The 24098-nt window shown below is 38.8% G+C and overlaps 1 long non-coding RNA gene across 2 annotated transcripts in view; it reads left to right on the forward strand.

Moving 5' to 3' along the window:
- LOC118009530 overlaps nucleotides 1-24098 on the forward strand; it is a 462984-nt gene that overhangs the window by 308760 nt on the left and 130126 nt on the right. Inside the window, exon 1 of one of the 2 annotated variants that reach the window (XR_004678963.1) lies at nucleotides 4305-8138. The exons of the other annotated variant lie outside the window; for it this stretch is intronic. This is a non-coding gene — a long non-coding RNA (uncharacterized LOC118009530). Of the gene's footprint in view, nucleotides 1-4304; nucleotides 8139-24098 lie in introns of those variants that run through there. 2 annotated transcript variants of the gene reach the window in all.

A 24098-nucleotide genomic window follows, 5' to 3' on the forward strand; every position in this document is an offset into this window, starting at 1 on the left:
TGCTACAGAATTTAAACATCTTCTTCAGTCTCCCTGTGGCTATGCTTACAAATATGTCCAGCAGTGCTGTAAATATGTAAACAAAATGCTGTGGAAAAATGACTTCTTTTTCAGAAAGTGCATACAAGACATCCACCATAGGTTTTTCTTCAAATCCAAAAGGATTTAGCTGTTCTTTTTCCTATTCTATGAGCCATGGTGCTAGCACACTGACCTGGTCAAGCAGAACTCCAGGGCTCTGCCTCAACTTTCCCAGGTTTCCTTCTGTGTTCCCCGGTGGCCCCAGGGAGCAACTCATCTCCTGGGGACAATACATTGCTGGGAAGGGCATTCTGTAAAACTCTGTATAAAGATCTTCTGAACTTTGCGTAGAGCACCCTCATTGAAACACGCCTACTTGGGGAGCAACCTCCATGCAATTTACATATAATGCCAGTCAGAGCCAGCTGTAGCCAAAATTGTGACCAGGCATTAGTTGCTTCCAGAACATTCTGTACGCTTTGCCCTTTGGTGACTTGGTGACCTTTAGTATTCACATTATTACAAAGGAAGTTTTGAAGAGTCTGTGAAGTTGCTTTATCTTAATGAGATTATGACAAATAAAAAATTAGTGGTCCAGTTCAAAGCATGCTTATAGAGGAAAATGATGAATAGCAGTTTGGATACAGAAATAAATTAAAGAATGATTTATATCCAAGCCAAAATCCATAACAGACACCAGCCTGAATTTAAAAATGAAAATAAAAACAAACAAAAAAAACTTTGGGGCTTATGGAAAAACTAAGGTGGGGGGAAAAAAACAGTTGTCATGAGAAAGACAGCTTTAGTTGTTTTTTAAAAGGCAGTGTGGTTGAGTTTAAAACCCATTAAGTCAATGAACTACTACTTTCTGAGTTCAAAAAGTGACACTTTCATTTGCTTCATTGTCCTTGAATTTAGTGCTTTTACACTGGAGATCCATCATTTATTTTTTTTAACACTTAAAAAATCTGCTTCACTTTTCCAAATCTTTCCCTCTCCTCTTCGTCTTACCTACATGTACTTCATTTTCCCCCTCTTACAAAAGCCTTAGAAAGGGGAAGGAGAGGAAGAAAAAAGATTTAACAATCAGAGGCTTAAGTAAAATTTTGATAACAGTTTTCATCAAGCTTCTGCAGTCACAACTACAAGAAATTGAGTGTTTTCAGATACTCTAAACAGCTTCTGACACTCTGAGAAAGAGGGTGCTGATTAATCTACCATTCATCGAACTGGATTGACTACTAAATGGGAACTAGAGGAAGAGGTGAACCAGTTTATCAAATGTTCCAGGAGCATTCCTATGTAAAGGCTCTGGTGTTGGGACTCCTGCACCTGTCCCTCTTCTGACCTGCCCACCACCCTCTCGAAGCTCCTCACTGTCTGAATAAGCCCTTCCCCATTTTTTCACAAATATTTATTGAACAACTATTACATGCCTGATACTATTCTAGGTCTCTGCCTTCATGGAATGTACATTCTAATTGGGAGAGAAAGAGAGACAATAACATCTCATTATCCCAAGAGCTAAGTGATTAAAAAATATATATGAAAGAGAATGACTTCGCTGGGTATTAAAAGTGGCAGTCAGAGAAGGCCCCTAAGACCATTTAATATTACATGTCAGCTGCCTTCTCCCTGAGATGCTACAGCTCGGAAACTAGGTCTTCATTTCTGTCTGAAGGGATGAAAAACTTTTAAAGAATAGTCAAATATGGAATAATATGCAAGTATTTACCCTTGGAATATAAACACTAAGAGAACATAAGGAAGCTAGAAATAAGAATAACTATTATAGACAGAACTATTTGGTGAAGTTTTGTAAATGGCCTCCATTCTTAAAATATAATATCCTCAATTCTGCCCCCTTTTGCCCCAAGAGCCAAGAAGTTTCCTGCAAACTTACCAGGAGAGGTGTGGTATCTTTGCAGAATCTCAGGGAAATGCTGCCATCAGCTTCTGCCCCTAAGAGATATGGTGCCCTGTGAAGGGATGAGATGAGGTGTAGTTCAAGGGAGATGAGTGGCAGAAAGGCCATCAGAATCTTGGTGAAATCTAATCCTAGTCTTGCATGGTGGCCAAATTGCCTGAGCGTTCCCCATAGCCTTCCCCAAACTTGAGAGAAATATAGTTCTCCAAGAGGAGAATGGTTGTTTCCTTTGGTTATTGAACTTTGATGATAGAAATGTGGTTCTAATTTGTTCCAACTATGCTGTGTTTCCAATCTTATATTATGCTTGACATTAATTTTTTCTAACCTTTTTTTTCTTTTTGTTCCTAAACAGCTCAGAAAGGGAAACATGGTAGTAATCATACAAGCTTAACGTGCTGATCCCAGTCTTTATGGCATCTCCTTTCTAAAAGTCTAAAATCTGGCCAAGAGTCAGGAGAGGATGGTTTAGGAGATATTCAGTGACCAAGCATACAAGCCTACCATGCCCCTCCCCTCAGTACAGTGTATTTCACAGACCCTCACAGTCCCTTGTCACATATCACACCCCTGATTCAGAAGAGAGTTGCTAAGAAGGAGGGGTTTCTCATTTTTAGTTCCATCATTTGTGTTGATACAACCTTTTAGGTTTAACAGAAAAAAAATAGGATAGGCAAGGTTAAACTTCTATCTGAACCTTTCTTCTTAAATAGTTTTTGGATTTTTAAGGTAATTATTTTGATCCCTAATTTTCATTTTTTTTTCTTGAGAACTTTAAACATTTTTCCTTAACTGAAGAATCTTAAGAATAAATGCAAAGTACTTTATTTAACATGTTGCAGAGGAAAAGTCTACACAAAATATTATAATTGTTTATCAGTTTGTAGGATGACCCTACGTTAAAAGCTTCTACTTTTTAATGGCGATGGAAAGCATTTTTAAAACTGAATCTTATGTAAAGTACCAACATATAAAGTCAATAAAATTTGGTTGTTCTCATTAAAATGGAGGTGGAAAGACTTCAATGTCCTCTTCTTTCACAAACACACACCACACACATAAGAAACACATTCGTACCATGCACCGAGGAGGTCCTGATGTGTGTCCCCAGAATAGAAGGCTCTGAGGGATGCAATCTTAGAGTCAGTTTTTGGGGGACCTCAATCCTTCTAGCTTCACAACATCACATTTTATAGGTGGCCATATTGGTTATACTGAATGTGATTACCTTTTTGGTGTGTCTAGCATTTGATTTTTGCTTATTCATTTCCAAACACTATCCAGGAAATTTAAAAGGCACCACATTTAACTCATTTTTTAATTTCTCCTTTTATACCCTTTTATGAAAATAAAAATAAATAAGTTAGTAATCAAGTTGCTTTGAAAGGAGCCTAGAAATTTTACCTGGATCTGCTCTTAGTCTTAAATTTTTTGGTTTTTATTTGTTACTCTGTTAAATATTCACCGAACTCCTTCTATACACAAGGCAATTAATTGTCTAAACCAACCAGATTAAGGCAGCATTGTTAAATGGGAAGGACATGGGCTTTGGAGTTATCCCAATTCAACCAGTTAGTGTGTCGTCGCACTGTGCCTCAGTTTCTTCATCTGTAAATTGGGGATAATACCTAACTTGCAGTGTGGTTTTGCAGTGTGGTTTTGCAGTGTGAGGCTCAATGGGATAATGCATATGAAAATGCCTATCCTAGCACTTGGCCCAAACACCCAATTTCCCTTTAAGTGGGAAGAAGAAGAGGGAGGGGTGTGGCTAATAAGTTTTCTGTGGCTTAACAAAGAGTGCAGGGTAAAAGCCTGACATCTAGTGGTCAGAATGACAGTTGCACCTCATTTTGTAGGGTTGAGTCTCAGAAGTTCCCAACTTGGATCTGCATCAGAATCACCTGGAGAACAAAGCCCCTCTCATGAAGATCGTGATACTGTAGGTCCAAGCGAAGACCAGGGAAGATCTAGCTTTAAGAGCTCCCCAAAATGATTCTTATACCACCTGCTAGTCATAGATAATTTGAGGTCACTAACCCAAAGATTAAGAGAAGAAAGGCTGGTAGTTGAGAAAGGTCTTTATTTTAAGCTTTTCATAAAAAGAGATCTTGTGCCTGCAGGAACATAAAGGCAAGAAAGTACTTTATGAAAAAGTGGATTTCCAGGTGTGCCAAGTCAAGCAAACCTAACCAAAACTAAGAATGATCTCATAGAGAAAGAGCAGTAACCATAGCTCCTTCTATATATATTATATATGTATATATAATTGAGGGAAACCTACCAAAAAGCACTACACTTAATCTCTCAATACAGTTTATTGAGAAACACAGAAAATCAGTTATAGCATTTCTATGCATTTGAGAAGCACTTATCCAACAAATATTAATTTACCATTAGCTATGTTCCAAGAACAATGTTGACCCTTAAGAGTATAACCTGAGTAATATTGATTCAGTATATTCTCCTACAGATCTCATGGGCTGCTGGGGAGATGAACAAGTAATCAGACTATTAAATGGCATCTTAAGAGTCTTAAGACATAGAAAGGAAAGAAAGGTATGAAAGTATGTAAAAAGCTATCTGTATTAGTTTTCTGTTGCTGCTTCAACAAATTACCACGGACTTAGAGGCTTAAAACAACACAAAGTTTTAATCCTACAGCACTGAAGTTTAGACATCCAAAATGAGACTTATGGGGCTAAATCATGGTGTCTACAGAGCTGTGTTCCTTTGGAAAGAATCTGCTTCCTTGCCTTTTCCAGATTCTAGGAGCTCCCTGTGTTTCCTGGCTCATTGCTTCATCATTCTGACCTTGGCTTCCATTGTCACATCTTCTCTGATTCTGACTCTCCTGATTCCCTCTTATAAGGACCCTTGTGATTACATTGGGCCCATCTGGGTAATCCAAGATCATCTCCCCACTCCAGTCTCCTTAACTTAATCACATCTTGCAAAGTCCCTTTTGCTACACAAGGTAATATAGTCACAGGTTTCGGCATTAAGACATGGATATCTTTGGGGAGCCATTATCCTGCCTACCACATCATTTCACCCAGACTTGGGTAATAAGGGTGAGAAGGCATTCCTGGAAGAAGAGATATCTGAACTGAAACTTAAATGATAAAATATTATATTTCCAGGAAGAAAAAAAACGGTGAGATATGTGAAGAAGGTGATCAGTCATAGAGTAAGATTTCTCAAAGTGGAAACATGTGAGAAGACCCAGAGGCGAAAGGAAGTATGCCTGTGGAACTAAAGACAGTGCTTTAGGGCTCTGTGGTAGGTGGAAGAGGGAGGGGATAAGAAGGCACTAAAAATAATCAGAGGCCTGAGTATGGAGAATAATGTCAAAAGCTGAATTATGTGACTTTGGAATTTATCCTGTGAGTAGCAGAGAGCTAAACTAAAGAACTTTAATTGGAAATATTTCACTCTGGTGTGAAGTGAAGCTTGGAAAAGGTTATAGTTGGAGGCTGACCTACATAGAAATCCAGAGGAGAGATGATATAGCTGCCTAATCTGAGGGTTTGGTGGCTAATGACACTGGTTCATGCTACAAGGCCCCTTCACCTACCTTCTATGTGGTAGGTGCAAAATGCTTAACCTCTTTATACCTCATTTTCCTTATCTGTAAAAATAAGAATAACACTAGAGCTCACTGGAACTTACCCAGTTGCAGTGTTCTTTTTTTTTTTTAATTTTATTTTGTTATGTTAATCACCATACAATACATCATTAGTTTTTTGATGTAGTGATCCATGATTCATTGTTCTGAGGAATAAATGCAGAAATACATTTAAAGCACTTAGTATAGAACCTGGTACATAACAAAGGTCCAGTAAACATTAACAGTTGTTATTTAATGGTCATTTCAGTAGGAATGGAGACAATTGAGCAGATTCAAGAGGTATTTAAAAGAAAGAATGAGGTAGACCAGGAAGCCAAGGCTAATGCTCTGATGTCTAGGTGAGCAGTTGATTTAATGGTGCAACAGATAATGGTGCCCCAGGACACAAGGAAAGAACTAAGGTGTGAATATATGTGTGCGTGGGGTATAAGGGAAGTGATTGGTTCAGTTTCTGACATGTTGAGTTTGAAAGTGATTGTGAGAATCTTGAGAGATCCAATAGACATTTGGTGGATATGTTTAGAAAGATTTGAGCTGGACATCTCTACTTGGGAGTCATTAATTGAATCCAGAAGAGTGAATGAGATCACCTGGAAGCACATATAAAGTAAGGGAAGGAAGACCTAGGATAGATGTGAATGAAGAGGACTCTGCATTTTCCTTCTCATGGCATTTGTGACATTGAATTGTAATTGGTGTTTATTGTCTCTGCCACATGACCCCATTATACTGCAAGCTCCCTGGAGGCAATGATAAAGTCTAACTTGCCCGCTGTTGTACCTTGAAAGGGTAATATCTGGCTGGCATAGAACCACACTGAATAAATATCTTCAGTTGACTTATTAAATTATAGGCATCCTTCAAAACCAAAAAAGGTTTAGTATAATATATAGTAGAAAGAAGTTGTGAAAGATCTTTGAAAGTCTGAGCATGAAGACAGTTAATATTGTAGCAATATGCATATGGTATTGGGTAGTTTTAATAATGACGTGTATGGGAATTTGGTAAGTAAAAGTAGAACAATCACTCTAAGATGAGCTATGAAGGAAGAATTGACAGAATGTGGTCATTGGATGGTGATGATGGTGATGGTGGTGATGATAATGATGGTAGGCAAAAATGAGACTTATGGAATGACAGTGTCATTAAAAATAGGATAAATGGCCATTTATATCCCTGGGTGATTCAAGTACAATCTTGTCTAGTGACAGATCTTTTTCTAGTCCAATAGTTCTGGGGTAATGGCAGCCTTATAATGGGCATCCTAGGTCAAAGCCTAAAATATTCCTTTTCATATATTTACATAGTCATTCCACAAACATTCATTGAGCACCTACTGCGTATCAGGACACAAAAATTAGTGAGACTGCCTAAGAGGGAGTGATATGATATGATACATCACTGGTATAAAAGGAAATGTAAACAAATTAGCTACAATATTGATTTTATAGTCTAGATATAGGACACTCTATCAAAATTGCTTTCCCTGGTCAATAATGACCTCCATGTTGCCAAACTAAATAGTCAATTCTATGTCCTCATGTTATTTGACCTATCAGTAACATCTGAGAGAATTGATCACTCCCTATTCTTGTAATACTTTATTCCCTTGGCTCCCTAGTTTGATTTTGCTGCCTAGTCCTCTTTAATCTCCTTCAGTGATTCTTCCTCTCTTCCATGACTTCTAAACATCAGAGTACCTCCGAACTTAGTACTTGGATCTTTTCTCTATCTATACTCACTTCCTCAGTGATCTCATCTAATGTCTTGGCTTTAAATGTGCTGAAGAATTTTATATTTTTACTTCAAGACTGAAATTTTCCCTTAATTTCCAGGTCATGTAATCAAATATCAAACTGAAATCTCCTCTTGGGTGTCTAGTAGGTATCTCAAACTTAACATGTCCAAAATCCAATTCCTGACTATCCCTTCAAAACCAGCTCTTCCCACAGTCTTCCCCTCTTAGTCATGGCAACTTGATCCTTCTAATTGCTCTGGCCAAAATATATGGACTCATCTTTGACTCCTGTCTTTCTCTAGCACCCAACAGACAATCTATCAGAAAATCTTCCAGCTTTATTGTCACATTATATCCAGGATCTCATTTCTTTCACCACTATCAAATTTCTCCACACCATAGGCATCCCTTACTTGGACAATTGCAAGAGTTCCTAACTGTTCTCCTGCTTCTACACTTGCCTTCCTATAGCCTTGTCTGAACACAGAAACCAGATGATCCTGTTAAACATGTTGGATTACTCTTCCACTCAAACCCTGCTTTTTATCTCAGAGAAAAAGCCAGAATCATGATTACCTATCAGACCTCAGATCCTCCTCTTGCTCATTCTTCTTGAGTCATACCAGCCTCCTTGATATTTCTCAAACATGCCAGACGTTTGTTTGTTCCTTCCGCCTGGAACAGTTTACTCTCAGATAATGATGGCTCATTCCTTTACCTCCTTTTAGATCTTTGCCCAAATGTGAAGTTGGGAAGAGAGGCACAATCGGCTCTTTTGAACTGGTACTGGCAGACTACAGTGCACCACTGGGAGGCTAACTTGTGTGAGTTCATTTAGTTTCTTTCCTCTATGAGATTTAAAGACCTATCCCTCAAATGCCTGAAAGATTCTGATAGCACTAAAAAAAAAAACAAACCACCTTGGGAATATCAAATTATGTCTCTTTCCTCAAATAGGCCTCTTCCCAGCAAAACACAGAGAGAGTGACATGATTGGCCATGTAGTCCTTTGGTTTAGGATGTGAAAGTTGGACCAGAGGGAAAGTGGAGAGAAGGGCTACCCAGTGAACTTCACTTGTGCTCAGCTTTTAAAGACCTGCTCATTCTGGGCATAGCCTAGATAACAAGACAGTCCTTGTCCTCAGAGGCTCATAACGTATTTCATTCAAAAGTCCTGCTGGGTAAGAATCAGTCCCTAGTTAAAACAGCAAGTAGACCCACAAATCTGAAAAGAAAAATGAGAACAAGTTTAGATGGGCAGATTTATCTAACCCTCTAAAATTGCAAAACTCACAATTCTAAGGCAACTGTTTTCCCTTCAAAAGAGTTAGAAAGAAAACATTTTTCTTGGAGAAACATCTAAGATGATTTGAATAGGGATTAAATATATATTCCCAGCCCCTAGTAACCTGCCAATATGAACCCAAAAATATGAATAAAGTTTAAAGGCAATAAGTCTTTTTTAAAGTGCTTAAAATGTGCCAGATATTGTGCAGACTGTTTTATATAAATTAGTTCATTTAACCTTCACAAAAACTCTCAAGTTAAGTGTTACTCTCCCTATTGTGTAAATGGGGAAACTGACACTCAGAGAGGTCAGATAAATTGGCTCAGGTTGGTGGTAAATGACAGGGTCAGGTCTATTCCCCCCCAAAGCCATGTGCCTTCCACTATCCCAGGTACTGAAGACAGGTAAAAGGGATGTGGGCAATATCTCCTACAGAAGATGATGCTGCGGACAAGGCGGATTTCCTTATTGAATTATTCCTTACCCACCCAGACCTGCCTCCTTAGTTCCTCTCTGGTCACACCTTCCATAAAGCGACTGTGGATCATGGCCACTAGAGGGCAGACATGCCCAAAAAGTCAGGAGCGCTAGGAGGAAGGAGGAACTTTATCCTGTCCATTTCCTCTCCATCTCATTCACACAGGACTCGAAGAGGCACTCCTGGGTCTGCAGAATAAATGGCAATAATTACCATTTATATTTCCACTGAACAAATACATTCCAGATCACATTCCATTTCATCCTTGGCACAGCCTCATCAACTAGTGCTTTTTATCATTTTCATTTTACAGAAACACTTAAAAAGGAATGAGATGAAGATTTATATTACTATCAATATTTTTCTACATTGTAGAGTCTTGTTGGAACTGTGGAAAGCACTGATCCCTCAAGACAAATTGGTCTGATGGGATAAGCAGCCCAAAGGATAGAGTGTAGACACTTAGAGGGAACAACACTGTCTTCTTCAGCCCTGGGTTTCTCACAAACAAGAAATATTAATTAACTAATTTTAAAAAAAGAAACTCAAAAACTTACTGTGTCGAGTTTACTACCGTCAAGATTTTGCAAATGAGACTCCTTGGCATTATTATCCGACTGTATAAGCAAGATATCTGAAACTCAGAGAGACTCACATTAAACCACAAAGTTTTTCAGTGAAAATAAGTATGACTTGCACTAAGTATTTCCTTTTTGAACTCTTTTTACCAAACCTCATGGTAATTGCTAGATCCAGAATCCACAGAAAAATTAAAGTCAAAAGAGACACAACCTGATAAATAAGTTCTAGGAGGCTGGGTATGTCACTCACAGGAAGAGTCAATGTTTTGTCCACCCCACTCAGTTTGACCCGAATTAGAGAAAACTGCTAACCTCACCCTGTTTCCAGGGTTTTAGCATGTTATAGATAACAACAAGGCATTGGAAGAATACTTTTGAAGGCTTATATTAAAGGAAAGGTTAAGAAAAGCAGATTCTAACTAGATCATTAAGATGACCCACCACAGAGTAGCTGCTAAGAACTTGTACCAAGCCATGTTGATGATATCTGAACTAAGATGATGGCAAACACTGGTTTGAAGTTTCACTGGATGAGGAAGAAAGTGTCATAAAGAGCTTATTCCATTTAATTCTCTAACCAGATTCCAATCTTTTTACTCCAGGGGCCTTGAGAAGACTCTTTAATTGTACTTCCTAGTCATTTCTCTGCCCGACAAGCTTATTCCATGCTGGTGAACTCTTGGTTGCTGCTGCTTTGGTTGATATTCCTTTTGAACTATCTGTTTCATTCAGACATTTTGCTCATTATTTGTGTTAAACTATGATTGTTAAAAATTGGTTATGCCCATTTCCATCCCTACAGTGCTGCTTGTCTCAGGTGGTGAGATCTGTGTGTGGTGGTTTTCCATATAGCAGGGGTCACTGTCAATGTGCGGCTGGAAACGGAGCTCAGAAATAGTTTCAAGGTCCAGCCTGGTACTCTATTGATAGATGCTTTTTACAGTTAAAATCTAACATGCTAATAGAAATCTAAACCTCCGCTTATAAACTGTTTTGAGAAGTAGCTCAGGAGTGATCTAAGATATGGTGCCCAGTGATGGATTCATTCTTTGGTGGTTTGCTGTTAATTCCCTGTCCCTTTTCAAGTGACAATATTTTGTGTAGTGTAAGAATTTGCTACTTCCTTCAGTAAGACATTTAGAAATGGCTTTCTCCATTTCTCCACTGATGTATCCAGTGTCCAGAGAGCAAGGATGAGAATGCTAAAGTGTCCATTTCCGTAGAAAGTGTTGTCCCTAATAGCCAGGAAATCTATTAATTAAAGCTCAAATAATATTCAAAAAAATCTCCATTAACTTAAAATTCAGACATTTTTGGAGGGGCACAGAACTAAGATATACTTTTATGTCATGTGTAGGGGAGAAAAGACTTTACTAAGTATGCAACTTTAATCAGTGTATTTTTTCCATTTTCCATCCCAATGAATTATTTTTTCCAATTTTACATATATATTTTTTCTCCCATCTAATTGATCTGATTATTAGCTAAAATTTTCAGAATTAATTGAAAGATACACTGGCTTTGGTGCTAAAAATAATAGAACAAAGAGAGATCCTAAACATTCTGGTAGTATGTAGAAGTGGGGTGGGATTCTAAGACTTCTGCTCTGGATGCATAATTTTCACTATTCTTTAGAAATCAGAATACTAAGGACATGACCACAACATGGATATGGAAATATGGTGACAACATAATGCTGTATGGAATTTAAGAAGTATAAATGAGGATTTATGTATATTATTTTTCCTATAATTAACCTTACAAATTAAACTGTCCACACTTCAAATGGGCATTTTATTTTATTTTCACCAAACATTCCTTTGCTCCTCAAATGGTTTAACTTTATTTATGTAGTCCAACATAAGGTCAAGCATTAGCCATTATGGAGTATGTATTATCACATACGCACATAACAATTCCTTATCTCTATAGCCATGTGCTCATAAATGCAAACTGGATGCACAAGTAGGAAGAAATTCATCATTCTCAGTTTGGGTTAACACATTTATATGGTCTCATGATGAGCTTGAAGCCAGACACAGTAGGTTTGTCTTTCCCCATCCCACAAAGACTCATAAAGACCAGATCTGTTGAAACATACCCAATCCACCCTTGTTTGTTGAAATCATTCAGCCATCAGCACGTGCCTTGTTCTGTTTCTTCTTGTGGATCCCTAAGCTCCAGGCTTTGCACACTGCATTTTTCCTTCTCAGTCTATTCCAAAACCAGTTGGTTAACATATGAAAACAAACACATCTAGGTTAGGCATTCCTCTGGATGTGCTTTTTTTCTTCTTGCATCCCAACCCACAAAAGACAGCAGCTGCCAAGAACTACCACACTCTGGCCTTTAAAAGCATAGTGCCTGGTCCCAGATCAAAGATTTTTATTTATTGGATGTTTGTAAGTCTCCTGGAGCTAAACACAGAATTGTTTTAAAGAACTATTCTCTGAGGAGAAACCAACTTACACAAAAGTGAAGACTTATACCCTCATGGCTTCTCCTTGCCCTCAGGATACTTCCTGCCTCTTTGACTCTTCATCCCGGCATTCAAGGCCCTCCTCACTGAGGCCTCGCTGCCTCTCTAGTCCTTTTCCACAACTGCTCCAACATGATCCATCTGCTGCCTAATTTTTTGTCCTTCTCTATGCCTGGAATGCACTTTCTTCTTGATTTGTCCAAATGCTATTTCACCCCCTGTGCAAACCGCTCCTTATCCCCTCTGAAACCTTTCCATACCTCTTGGATCTACTTCCCTTCTCTGAATTCAGACACTTATTTATCCGTATGGTTTATTTCCCAAATGTCATATACTTAATTATGACTTTGTTTTATCATTGACTTTTTATATTATTTGACTTGTTGTGACCTTTCTTCTCAACTAGACCCTACGTTTCCTGAGGGCATGGGCCCTGTTTGTCACATCTTTGTCTCCCAATAGCACCTAACAGCATGCAGTAGGAACTCAATATATATTTGTTGATAACATATAAGGACAAAGAGCTCAAGAACCTCTAGAAGTCTATTCTCATGAGAGACTGAAGATAAATATATATATACATATATTCAGTGATACCAATTCTCTGGAGAAACAGGAAAAAAACCCACCTCTCCTCATGGCCTGAGTGTCATTTGCACGCTCTAGCTCCTCCTCTCCAATCTGCCTCTGACCACCCTTGAAAGAGGCCCAAGTGGAGAGATTCTTTAGGCTGCCCCTGCTCTGCCTTCTGCCCTCTTCCCACTCCCCATGCCTGGACTTCTCTGGGTCAGTGATTTAGCACTCATCTTTCACTGTCCTGTGTTTTTCCTCCAAAGAGAACCCATGAGCAATGATCAAGTCTAAATGCCCTGTGTCCCAAGTCTGCTTTTCCCCCATTATTGCATGGGGTGTGTAACACATCCCTCTGGTTATTCATGCTTTCCCATAGTGTCATCCTTGTAATGCTTTCACCACTCCCACTCAGCCTCCTTCCTCCTAAACCCTTATATTCGGCTGTCTTGCACTCCCCATTATCTACAAACTCCCCTGTGTCCTCAGACCACTCTGGGAACCCCTTCCTCCTTTCCACATCTTAACTGTGACCAGCTCTCTCCTGGTGGCACCATTTCTCCTACAGTGCCAAGAAGCTGCTCATTTTCTCACACCCTTGTTAAATGAGATAGAATAAATCACAGCTTGGTACCGAGTAGGGGTTCCAGAAATGGTAGCTATTAGTAGTCCATTATTATAATTATCATTGTTGTTATTCCTCAGATCAGGAAACGAGGTCATCATCCTCCCCACTCCTCCATCTTCTGGTGAAGACCCTGCTCTTTGGAGTGCATGCTGCCTGGGAATATTACCCTTGATTCCCTATTAGAACTGTCCGTGGGGCCTCTGGCTCATAGATAACATGTTGTCTTCCCGCTCTCCACCAGCCCCACCTCTTTGCACTTGCCTCCCTTTGCATTGTAGATTTGGGATGGTGTAGCATCTCCATCCCACTCCTGCCCAAACTCTAAATTCTCTTGTCCATTGTCCTTTATTTCTGAGCTACCCAAACAAATCTCATCCCTGCATGGTATCAATTTTGCTTTCTCTGTGACAGCACCTGAGCAAGTAAGCCCCAGACTCAATTTGTTAATGTTTATAAAGGAGTTTTGTCATGTATTTTATAAGATAGATTATTCTGAAGTTTTCTTTCCGCAATACATTGTTCAAAGCAACATGTAATTTCAGAGAATCTGATTTGCCCCAAACCCTGATAGCAGTGAAAACATTGACATGGCCACAGGCTTCTCGATGCCTAATACTGTGGCTGCAGGTCTTGAAAATAAATTGGGAAGAGTTTTATCTTTTTTATTCTGTTAAAGAGTTTTAATAGCACAGGAATTCAACTGTCCCTTAAAAGTTTGATAATGATTAAGGCTGATTAGTTTTCATGTGGAGTTTTCACCTTTGAAAGTGAGAATCATTAAGAAATGGAAGTTATTTAAATTGACACAGATTCAGTAATAGAACCAGGAAGGAACACTTGACTTTAAGCACTTCTTTGAGTTCTAGATTGTTCTTCAACTATTTACTGTTTGTAAATAGTTGGGCCTTTCGTATTGAATTGCCTGGTAATTGACCATAAATAAAAGCAATTATTTAAGAGATGGCTGAATGGCTTACTTGGGCACAAAATTCCATTTCTCTTACCTCAAGACTATTTCAGACATATATTTCAGACTATATCAGACAGTTCTGTAACTTACAAATCCTGCCTGAGTTTTCAGCCTGCTGGTCTTCCCTACAGATTTAAGACTTGCCAGTCCCCCAGTCACATGAGTCAATTTCTTAATAAATCATATACATATGATGTATATATATAATACAGATACATATTACATAAATACATGAACACACAGACACACACTATTGGTTCTGTTCTGGAGAACACTTACCAACATACATAATCCAAAGTTTTCTGCATTTATAACTGTCCCTTCACTTTCCATGGACCATGGTCTATAGTTATTTCCCTTCCTTTGAAGTCCAAAGTAACATAATCTATCATTCAGTAGCTGAAGTTTTATAAGCACTTAGGAGTACCTAAACCCTCAGGTGCTTTCAGACAATAAACTCATTCAGTTTGGGGGCGGGGGGGACAATATTTTTTTTTTAAATAGTAAGGCCTGGGATAAGGTTCACAAAATTATATAAAATGTTTTAAATCTATACAAATATAATATATCTATTATAAATCTATAATGTAGAAAATCTATAAATACTTGGTGCATCATGCTTAGGGCACTGATTCTTTTTTTGGTTCTGATTTTTCTTAAACTTCATTCTAATTAGATATGATCTCAATTTGGATTTTTTTTTAAGTCAAAAACAAAACTGGGGAAAAAATATGGTCATTGTTAATCTCCTTGAGGAGGAATCACATACGGAATGTTTAACTTCTTTTTGTAATGAACATATGTTGCTCTTATAATAGAAAAAATAGCTTCTGAAAAACAGAAATACTTGCTTATATAGAATACAATTAAATAAGAGTTGGAAAATTTGAATAATGCGGATGAAATTAAAGAAATAGGGGCGCCTGGGTGGCTCAGTCGTTAAGCGTCTGCCTTTGGCTCAGGTCATGATCCCGGGGTCCTGGGATCGAGCCCCGCATTGGGCTCCCCACTCAGCAGGAAGCCTGCTTCTCCCTCTCCCACTCCCCCTGCTTGTGTTTCCTCTCTGGCTATCTCTCTCTCTGTCGAATAAATAAATAAAATTTAAAAAAAAAATTAAAGAAATACTGAAAAAAATTAAGAAATTGAAAACTTAGGGGTGTAGGAATATAAGTTTATTTCTCCAGGGCCACAAACAAATATACATGCAGGACAGACAGAGGGACAGGAGTATAGATAACAGAATTAACCATCACACAATGGAAGGAAACAGATTTAACTTTCTGGGAGAGCCAAGCCCCAAAGTTCTGAACATCAGTTAATGGAATATGACACTCTTATTAAAAAGTAAGACTGTTAATTGGGGCCCGGGGTCCTTGGAGTATCAGCACTATGTCAGCTCATCAGCGCCAGCTGGGAATACCCCAAATGAAATGGAAAGATGAAGTTAGGAGTGGATGAACAAGAAGAAAGAATTTGGGAACAAAATGCTATCCAGAGAAACTGAATGATAAAGAAACTAAATGACTCATCTCTTAATGCTGATTTTTTTTTCTTTTAAAAAGGAATAGCCGTCCATAAGAAGTTAAATTGAAATGCGTTGAATCTGACAACACAACCACAGAAGATGAGAAAAATGTTCAGAAATATATGTGAACTTTGAGAAACTTTACCAATCAAATGCCACCCAAGGAAAGAAACCCTTCTGGGATAAAAATCCTTTTACTGAATCGTGTAAAGGCTTTTTAGGAGTGTTTCAGAAGAAAGGCACCCTGGAATGTTTAAGTTATTTTTATCACTTTTATTGGAAAGGCCATTTCTCTGCTCTAAGGCTGAATTTTCTGATGCAAGTTCGGTGGCTTTGGGATGAATCTGAATGCAGTTTTCAGAGCAGTGAGAAAAATCATGCAGTGTTAAGATGCCAAGCTTCCTCCAATAAATCTTTTGAAAATAACTGATAAAGATGCTTAGGGCTTTTCTGAATTCCTGTGAGGTATAGCATTCAAAGAAGCTGGTAGTTTGGAACAGTGCTTTCCTTTGATTATAGACTGTTGAATTCTCAAATGCCACATAGCAATATAAGAGCAAAATATATTCATTTTTAACTCACAGTGGACAAAATACATAGGTACAGTCTTCACTTTGAGGCTGAGGAGGTAGATGTGGATGCATCAGTCAAGTTATCTTGTTGACTGGTCTTGATGATCATTACCAATGCCATGGCCATCAGGAGGGAGGGAAATGATAATATAAGCTGTTTCAGGCATTTGGCAAAGATAATCAAATACCAGGAGGAAGAAATGGGATAGAGCAGAAACAAATACAACAAAAGTCCTCATAAATCAAGAGATCCAATCTGGCCAATGGCCAATGACCTACATAATAGCACATAGTAATTAATATCATATGATTCTAATACAGGGGAAAACATTGTATTGTTTCTGGAGTTTGGACATTTTGTGAATTTTGGGGGTTTTAGGATTTTAATGCTGCTTTGTAACACAATTTGAACTTTACTTTTCAAAAAGATTTAAATTTATTTTGAGAGAAAGAGAGCACGAGTGCAGGGAGGGGCAGAGGCAGAGGGAGAGGGAGAATCTCAAGCAAACACCACACTGAACGCAGAGCCCAGTGTGGGGCTTGATCTCATTACCCTGAGATCATGACCTGAGCCAAAATCAAGAGTCAGACGCTTAACAGATTGAGCCACCCAGACACCTCTGAACTTTACTTTTTAAAAAATATTTATTTAAGTAATCTCTACCCCCAACGTAGGGCTCAAACTCATGATCCCAAGATCAAGAGTGGCATGCTTCACCAGCTGAGCCAGCCAGGCAGCCCCCCAACTTTTTTTTTCTTCACAAATTGAACTTTAAAATTTCTCCTATATACCAAAAGTCATTCACTTAATAATAACAATAGTCTACACATACCATGCTTCTTATATACCAGACATCATAGTTTACAAATACTATCCCACCACAATCCTTTAAGATAGAGGATTGTTTCTGCCCCCATTTTGCAGAAGAGAAAACTGAATCACAGAGAGGTTAACTTGCCCAAGGTTATACAACTATTTGGTGGCAGACCTGGGATTCAAACCCAGTTAATCCAGCTTAAATATCAAGGCCTTTATACTACTACACCACACACTGCAGTTTATATTTTTATTGAGCATCTATTAAGGACATAGCACTTTGCTTATTTATGTAGATGATGTGAAGTATGAGACAGGATTTTTTTTTTAATTCTTTTAATAAATAACATTCAGTATTTTTCAACTTTCCAAAACCCATGCATGTATACATAGCATTGCTTAGCGTTTTGCCTCAGTCTTTGGTGCCATCTGTACTGAAAATCCCCCAAATAGTGAAAATAGCTTACTGGCAGAGAAGAGCTGATAATAGGACACTTAATACTCATCTTTCCCGACGGTAAGATCTGGATCCGCTGGAGCAAACAAATGGCTTAGTGATGGCTCTCTGGGCTGTAGGCTTATGCTGCACATTCCTACTCTGATATCAGTAATGAGAGAGCTCCCCTAGCCTCCATGCCCAGTCCACTCCTCTGTTTCTCCAAGAGACAATTTCCTGGTGGAAAGTGGCATATTAAAGGCCAAGACTCATCTCTGGATTGCCTTGGATCTCCTTTCACTATAACTAAAGTCTAATAATAATAATAACAACATTAATTAGACACATATGTTGCTTAGCACTGCCCTATACAGCACTGATTTGTTATAATATTCTCACCACAGAAATATTTTTATTAAAAATAGAGACTATATAAAGCCATTATAGTGAGCCAGAGTATAATTAGAATGGTGAAGCATATGAAATTACCAAAGGCTCTGAAGTTAAATTCAACCTTTCTGACCTACAAAAAAAAAAATGTTTTCTTATATACAATGAGTATAGATACATAGAGTATCCTAAGTTCTTACCCAATGAACCAACTTCCCATAGGGCGCTTTGCTTAATCTCAATGAGGTTTAACTCTCTGATCTTTCTTCCATTATTGGATATTCTTGTGGTCCAACTCTGACTCACCAAATTAAAAAGGGTACACAGGTGACATGGCCTCAGATGCAGCAGAGCTTCATGGAAGAGCTGAAGGATGATGTGAAATGCAGGCTTAGTGGCTAGTGGCCTTCCCAAGGGAATGTCAGAGAAGCACAAGGTGAAAATCAGCTGCCACGTAGAGGGCCATGCAAGAAATAACACATTATGAAGAGCATCATAAGCATCGTTGTTGCACTGGAAAAATAGAACAGAGACATGTCACAACTTTGGGAAGTATAAGAAGAATGAGTAACTGTCAAGATTGCCTTTTCATAGGGATTATCCCTGGCAACCCATGTTTCCAGAAAGAATTCTCTATACTAAACAGGTATGTATAGAATAACAATGATTAGTCTATACTTTGTGGGGACTATGATGGGCAAGGCCCTGTGCTAACTGCTAACTGCTCTGCATGTATGTATTAGGGTTCTCCAGAGCGACAGAACCAGTGGGATATTGCGATCTGCTTTAAGGAATTGCCTTACACACTGGTGAGGCTGACAAGTTCAAAGTCTATATGGCAGGCCAGCAGGCTGGAGACTGTCAGGTGGGAGCTGATGCTGCCATCTTGAAGCAGAATTTCTTCCTCCTCAAGAAATCTCAATGCTACTCTTAAGGCTTTTCAACTGATTGGATGCTGCCAATTCAGATTGTAGAGGATAATCTCCTCTACTTAATGTCTTTTGATTATAGATGTTGACTGCATCTACAAAATACCTTCAGAGCAATCCCTAGATGAGTGTTTAACTGGGTACTATGGTCTAACCAAGATGACAGCTTAAACTAATCATCACAACATGTATGCTATTATCTCCTCGTGAAAAATCTGTGAGGATGGTATCATTTTATCCTCATTTTACAAATAAAAAAACAAGTCCAAGAAGGTCAAAAACTTGTTCAAGGTGATAAAATTTGTAAAGGATGGAGCCATGTTTTGAAACTAGGGAATTTAACTTCAGAGCCTGTGAATTTAATCACTGGGCTCTTCTGTCTCACCAAGTAGCAAGGATTTTATGCTAAGGAGGCAGAAGTTGAAAAGGCAAAAGCCAGCAAAATGTAAAGCCAAAAAGAGGTCAGTATTAGAGAATCACAAGCTTTCCAGCACCATACCCCCTCCACCCCAGCCATCTCACCATGCAGTGAACACAAGCTGAGACATATTAAATGAGCCACTCTATAAATAGAAGATTATAACATAGTACATACAGGGGTACCAGCTTGTGTGAAAAAAAAAGTCAGATCAAATTGGATTACACATAAGACAGAAATTAGAGGGATGCATTAAGAAGTCCTTCTTTCTCCCATTCCACATGGACTCCTTCCAAGGTTTCATTCCAATGGCAGCATTAGCAGTATCTGGGAAAGCTGCTCCCTCAGAGCTGTGACAATGTGGACGTGGAAGGATGTGGGACTTGGGGACCCCAGGGAAAAGCCAGTTGACAGCTAGCTGGAAGGGGATTTTACAGTTGCAGGAGGACTCTCCCTCACCTCCCAAACAAATGCCTCTCTCCCACTGTCACCCTCCCTTTCCCATAGACACTGGAGGCGCTTGCAAAACCTTTCCATGTCCCTAAAACTCTCAGCTCTGCTTGCAGATATTTTAGCAGAAGACCTTGTTCCCACCTTGGGAGAAAAATAGAGGCCAGCAGAGTCTACCTTCCTAAACATCTTCTCATACCACCACCAAACATAGATCTGTACTAGTCCTCCCTGGCTTCCTCTGTAAGATGACCCCTTGTCTTATGCTCTGGACTCCAAATATCATTGCCATCCATCACCTCTAGAACATGCCTTGTCAGTCTCAATTTCCTTTCCCTCTCTTATTTTTTTCAACACTTTTAGTTTTTTTTTTTTCTTTCCCCTCTGCCTGCAAGTAGAACAAATGCTTCCACCACCTTAAAAAAGTACCTTGTTTCTACATCATTATAATAAACATAAATAGATTCAAATGCTTTACAAATCAGAAAATTTGATCAGAGAAGATGGGATAAAACAATTATATTCTGATTATAATAAATACATCTTACATATAAGGTTATAAAGATTATAGGGGCACCAGGATGGTTCAGTCGGTTAAGCGTCTGCCTTTGGCTCAGGTCACGATCCCAGAGTCCTGGGATCGAACCCCACATCATCGGGCTCCCCGCTCAGCAGAGAGCCTGCTTCTCCCTCTCCCTCTGCCCCTCCTCCCTGTTTGTACTCTATCTCAAATAAATAAATAAAATCTTTAAAAAAATTAAAGATACTGTAGATAAAAAGATAGAAAAAAATAAATTCCTTCCAAACCCTAAGCAAAATATGGTGTATATCACATAAAGAAAACACTGAGACAGGAAATATTACTAGAGATAAGGAAGTTTCATAGAGATAAAAAGTTCAAATTAACAGAAAGATATAAAAAATTGTAAATCTGTATATGCTTAAATATACTCTTTTAAATTTGCATATTCTTCTAAATATAGACAGCAAAAATTAACAAAAGAGGAAATATATATCAGTAATGTACTGTGGGTTTTAACACACCTCTACCAGTAATTTACAGAGCAAGCAGATACACAGTAAGATTTCAGATGGTTTGATTAACATGATCTGACATATCAATAAACTGTGCTATCACTTGAATGTAGAAATGCATTATCCCTCTTCCTACAGATACACTCAACCAAAACAGGCACACACATATACCCAGAGACATTTACAAGAATATTTATAGCAGCACTATTTCTAATTATCAACAACTGGAAACAGGCAATGGTATCAAGGCAGATGAAATAAATGAATTATGGTATTTAAAAATATATATGCCTTACCTCAATTCTGCTTCTCCTAGAGCGACCAAAACTTTTCTTTGTTTCCTTATCTGACAGTCTTGAGTACAAATATTTTCAGAAAAAAAAAATACTAGCTCTATTTCCTCACATCTATTGCACTGCTCAATCCTTAGCAATATTCCCAGCCCCCATCTTGCCACAGCAATTTTTCTGGACAAGGCAGCAATTACAAAACTCCATTTATCTTGTTTCTTTTTTTTCCCCCCATTATCTTGTTTCTTATACCTGTTCTACTAGGTTGGCTTCTCAGCATCACGTGAAACGGATGGTTACTCCCTTCAACCTAACAATTCCTTTTTTCTTAATTTATTTTTTATTAAAAAAAATTTTTTTAATATATTTATTTTAAATTTTAAATTTTTAAATTTTATTTTAATCCCAGTAGAGTTAACATGCAGTGTTATATTAGTTTTAGGTGTACAATACAGTGTGATTCCACAATTCCATATGTCGCCCAGTGCTCATCACAAGTGCCCTGTTTAATTTCTTGATTTCTCTCTTGGTTCTTTTTCTGTTGCTAAAACCTTTTCTTTTTCCTTTTTTTTTTTTTGTCTTCCATATCTTCCACAGCCTCTTGTTCATCATTGCAGGTACACTGAGACCTGAGGCCTTGTCTCTCCTCATGCTAGGTAATGATATTCAGTCCCACAACTTTAGTGCCATGTCTGTGTTGAGGCAGTAGGTGCAGTTACATGGTTGAGCATGGACTCTGAAGTCAGATAACAAGTTAACTTTGCCCATTAACGTCTCTAAACCCCAACCCTTCTCCTGAGCTTTAAGCAGATGCACCCTAAAATAAACTTGACCCAGGTCATATCTGTGCAGTGAACCAATTTTCATCCCTTCACATCCATAAACTGTTGAAAGCTCATATCCTATTCTCATAATACCAGACCCAGTTTATGTATTTCTCAGATTTGCTTGTCTATGTTGTCTGCTTGGTGATACAGAGGACCCTCCAGGAAGATCACTTGGCACCAATGGCATTCTTGTTGGTGCAGAGAGCTGATGTCCATCTTTACTGAAGAGAAGCTTGCTGAGCTCTGTCCTTGCCCTCATGAAGGAGGCTGATCTCTTGTTGCACCAGGCTGCCCGGCACTTGGCCCTACTTCAATAAGCAGCTGCTTTTGATTTCTCATGTTGCTAGAAGCAGAACCAAACCATGCCTCATTTCACACCTCTGACCTCACACTGCAAGTATCTCTCTTCTGTCCTTGTGCTTTGCCATCATTGCTAAAGTATAGATGCCAGAAGCTTTATAAGCTCCCCAATCCACCCATCCCACTGGCTTTCCAGGATGGGTCTTTCAGAATGCAGTTTGCAAAAAGGCAGGCATGAAATGTTGCTAGCTCATGCCCTTTCACTAGCTAAATGCCACTGTTCTTGGGGAAAAAATAACCAGAAATGTGGGGGTGTTACACCCCAATGGTGGAGAAAAGGGGAAACTGTTCAGTGAGCAAAAGGAGACTGAAAGGAGCCAACAGATTCTTCTCCCTTTCTCCTCCCTGAGAGAGTATTCTGGGACCCACTATTTTCATTTTCCTTCTCTGGAGTTGTCCTACATGACTGAGGAACCAGTAAGTTTCCTGGCAAAATCTAGACAGCTTGGAATGCACTCCTTTGTACTTGCTTTCTCTCATCCCCTACTTCACTTACCTGGTTCCTTCATTTTTGCTTCCCTGTATTACACCCCTTCGGCAAAACTTTCGCACCTAAGTTTTGACTTCTGCTCAGTACTTTAGGGAAACCACACTAAAATATTCACCATACAAGGGAAAAGGGAACATAATCCTCTTGATTCTCCAGTAAGTGCCTGTGGTTTTGCTAAGTGACTTCCATTTATCTCTTTGAATCTTCACAGAAAACTATGCAATAGATATGATTTTTCTCCTATTTCAGTGAGGAATTAAAGCTCAATGATGCTCAAGTAATTTACTGAAGGTGGCACAGCTAGGAGTGACAGAGCTAAGGTGCTAACACCCGCATGTCTGGCATCTGAGGCATTTTCTTCTCCCTATTCTTTACTGTCTCTAATATCAGGACATTGGGGCCTGGAGATTCTATGAAGGTTGTATGTGGCAATTCATTGTTAGAGTTTTCAGAAGCTTTGAGAATGATTAAGTGAAGCACAGCACCATAAGAGAGTCCTAAGATGAGAGGGTGAGCAATCAATAAAAGCAGATGGTTAAAACACCCTTATTATTTGACATTTAGATATCACTTATATAGTCATTTCTAAATGGAATCCCATTAATGAGCCAGCTAAAGGTCATGAAAGCAGCTGCTGCAGGAGGAGACACGGAGATCCAAAAAGAGAAACAAGGGAGGGGAGCTCTGCCCCACCCAAGCCCAGCTCGGCGCTCCATCGACGTGTGAAATTACTTGGCCAAGCTCATCTAGATCACCCAGATATGTCTGTTCTCCTCATAAAGATCTTTGAGAACAAAGAGTCCAAAGATTTAACTAGGAAATTAATCTTGAAGTAGAGGGGTCCTGACTGCCAGAGACTGACAAGGGAGAGATTTCCTCATCCTGCACAAACTGTTACTGGCAGAATTCTGTGTATGTCCAGAGGTTTGGGCCAGGATTGCACTTTGGAAATTGGAGACGGACTGAATGTGGACCCTATTATGGCACTCAGCATCTCTCCAGGTTGTGAATTACAAACTGAACCTTTTCAATGTGTCCCTCCTATGGGAAGGAGATGTCTTATTGTGTGATTAAAAAAATCATACTGTTTACAGATCTAATCATTTTCTCTTGGTCTGATAAAGTGCTAGAGGATTGACCCCTTGAACATGGCTCTTAAATCATAAATGCATACTTACAAAAGCTGGTGGATTGTGAGGAAAACATTAGTACCACCTGCCTGATACTGAAACTCTTGCCTTTAAACTCAAT

The sequence above is a fragment of the Mirounga leonina genome, unplaced genomic scaffold (genome assembly GCF_011800145.1).
Source record: "Mirounga leonina isolate KUSES-001 unplaced genomic scaffold, KU_Mleo_1.0 Mir_127, whole genome shotgun sequence".
NCBI classification, from domain to species: domain Eukaryota; kingdom Metazoa; phylum Chordata; class Mammalia; order Carnivora; family Phocidae; genus Mirounga; species Mirounga leonina.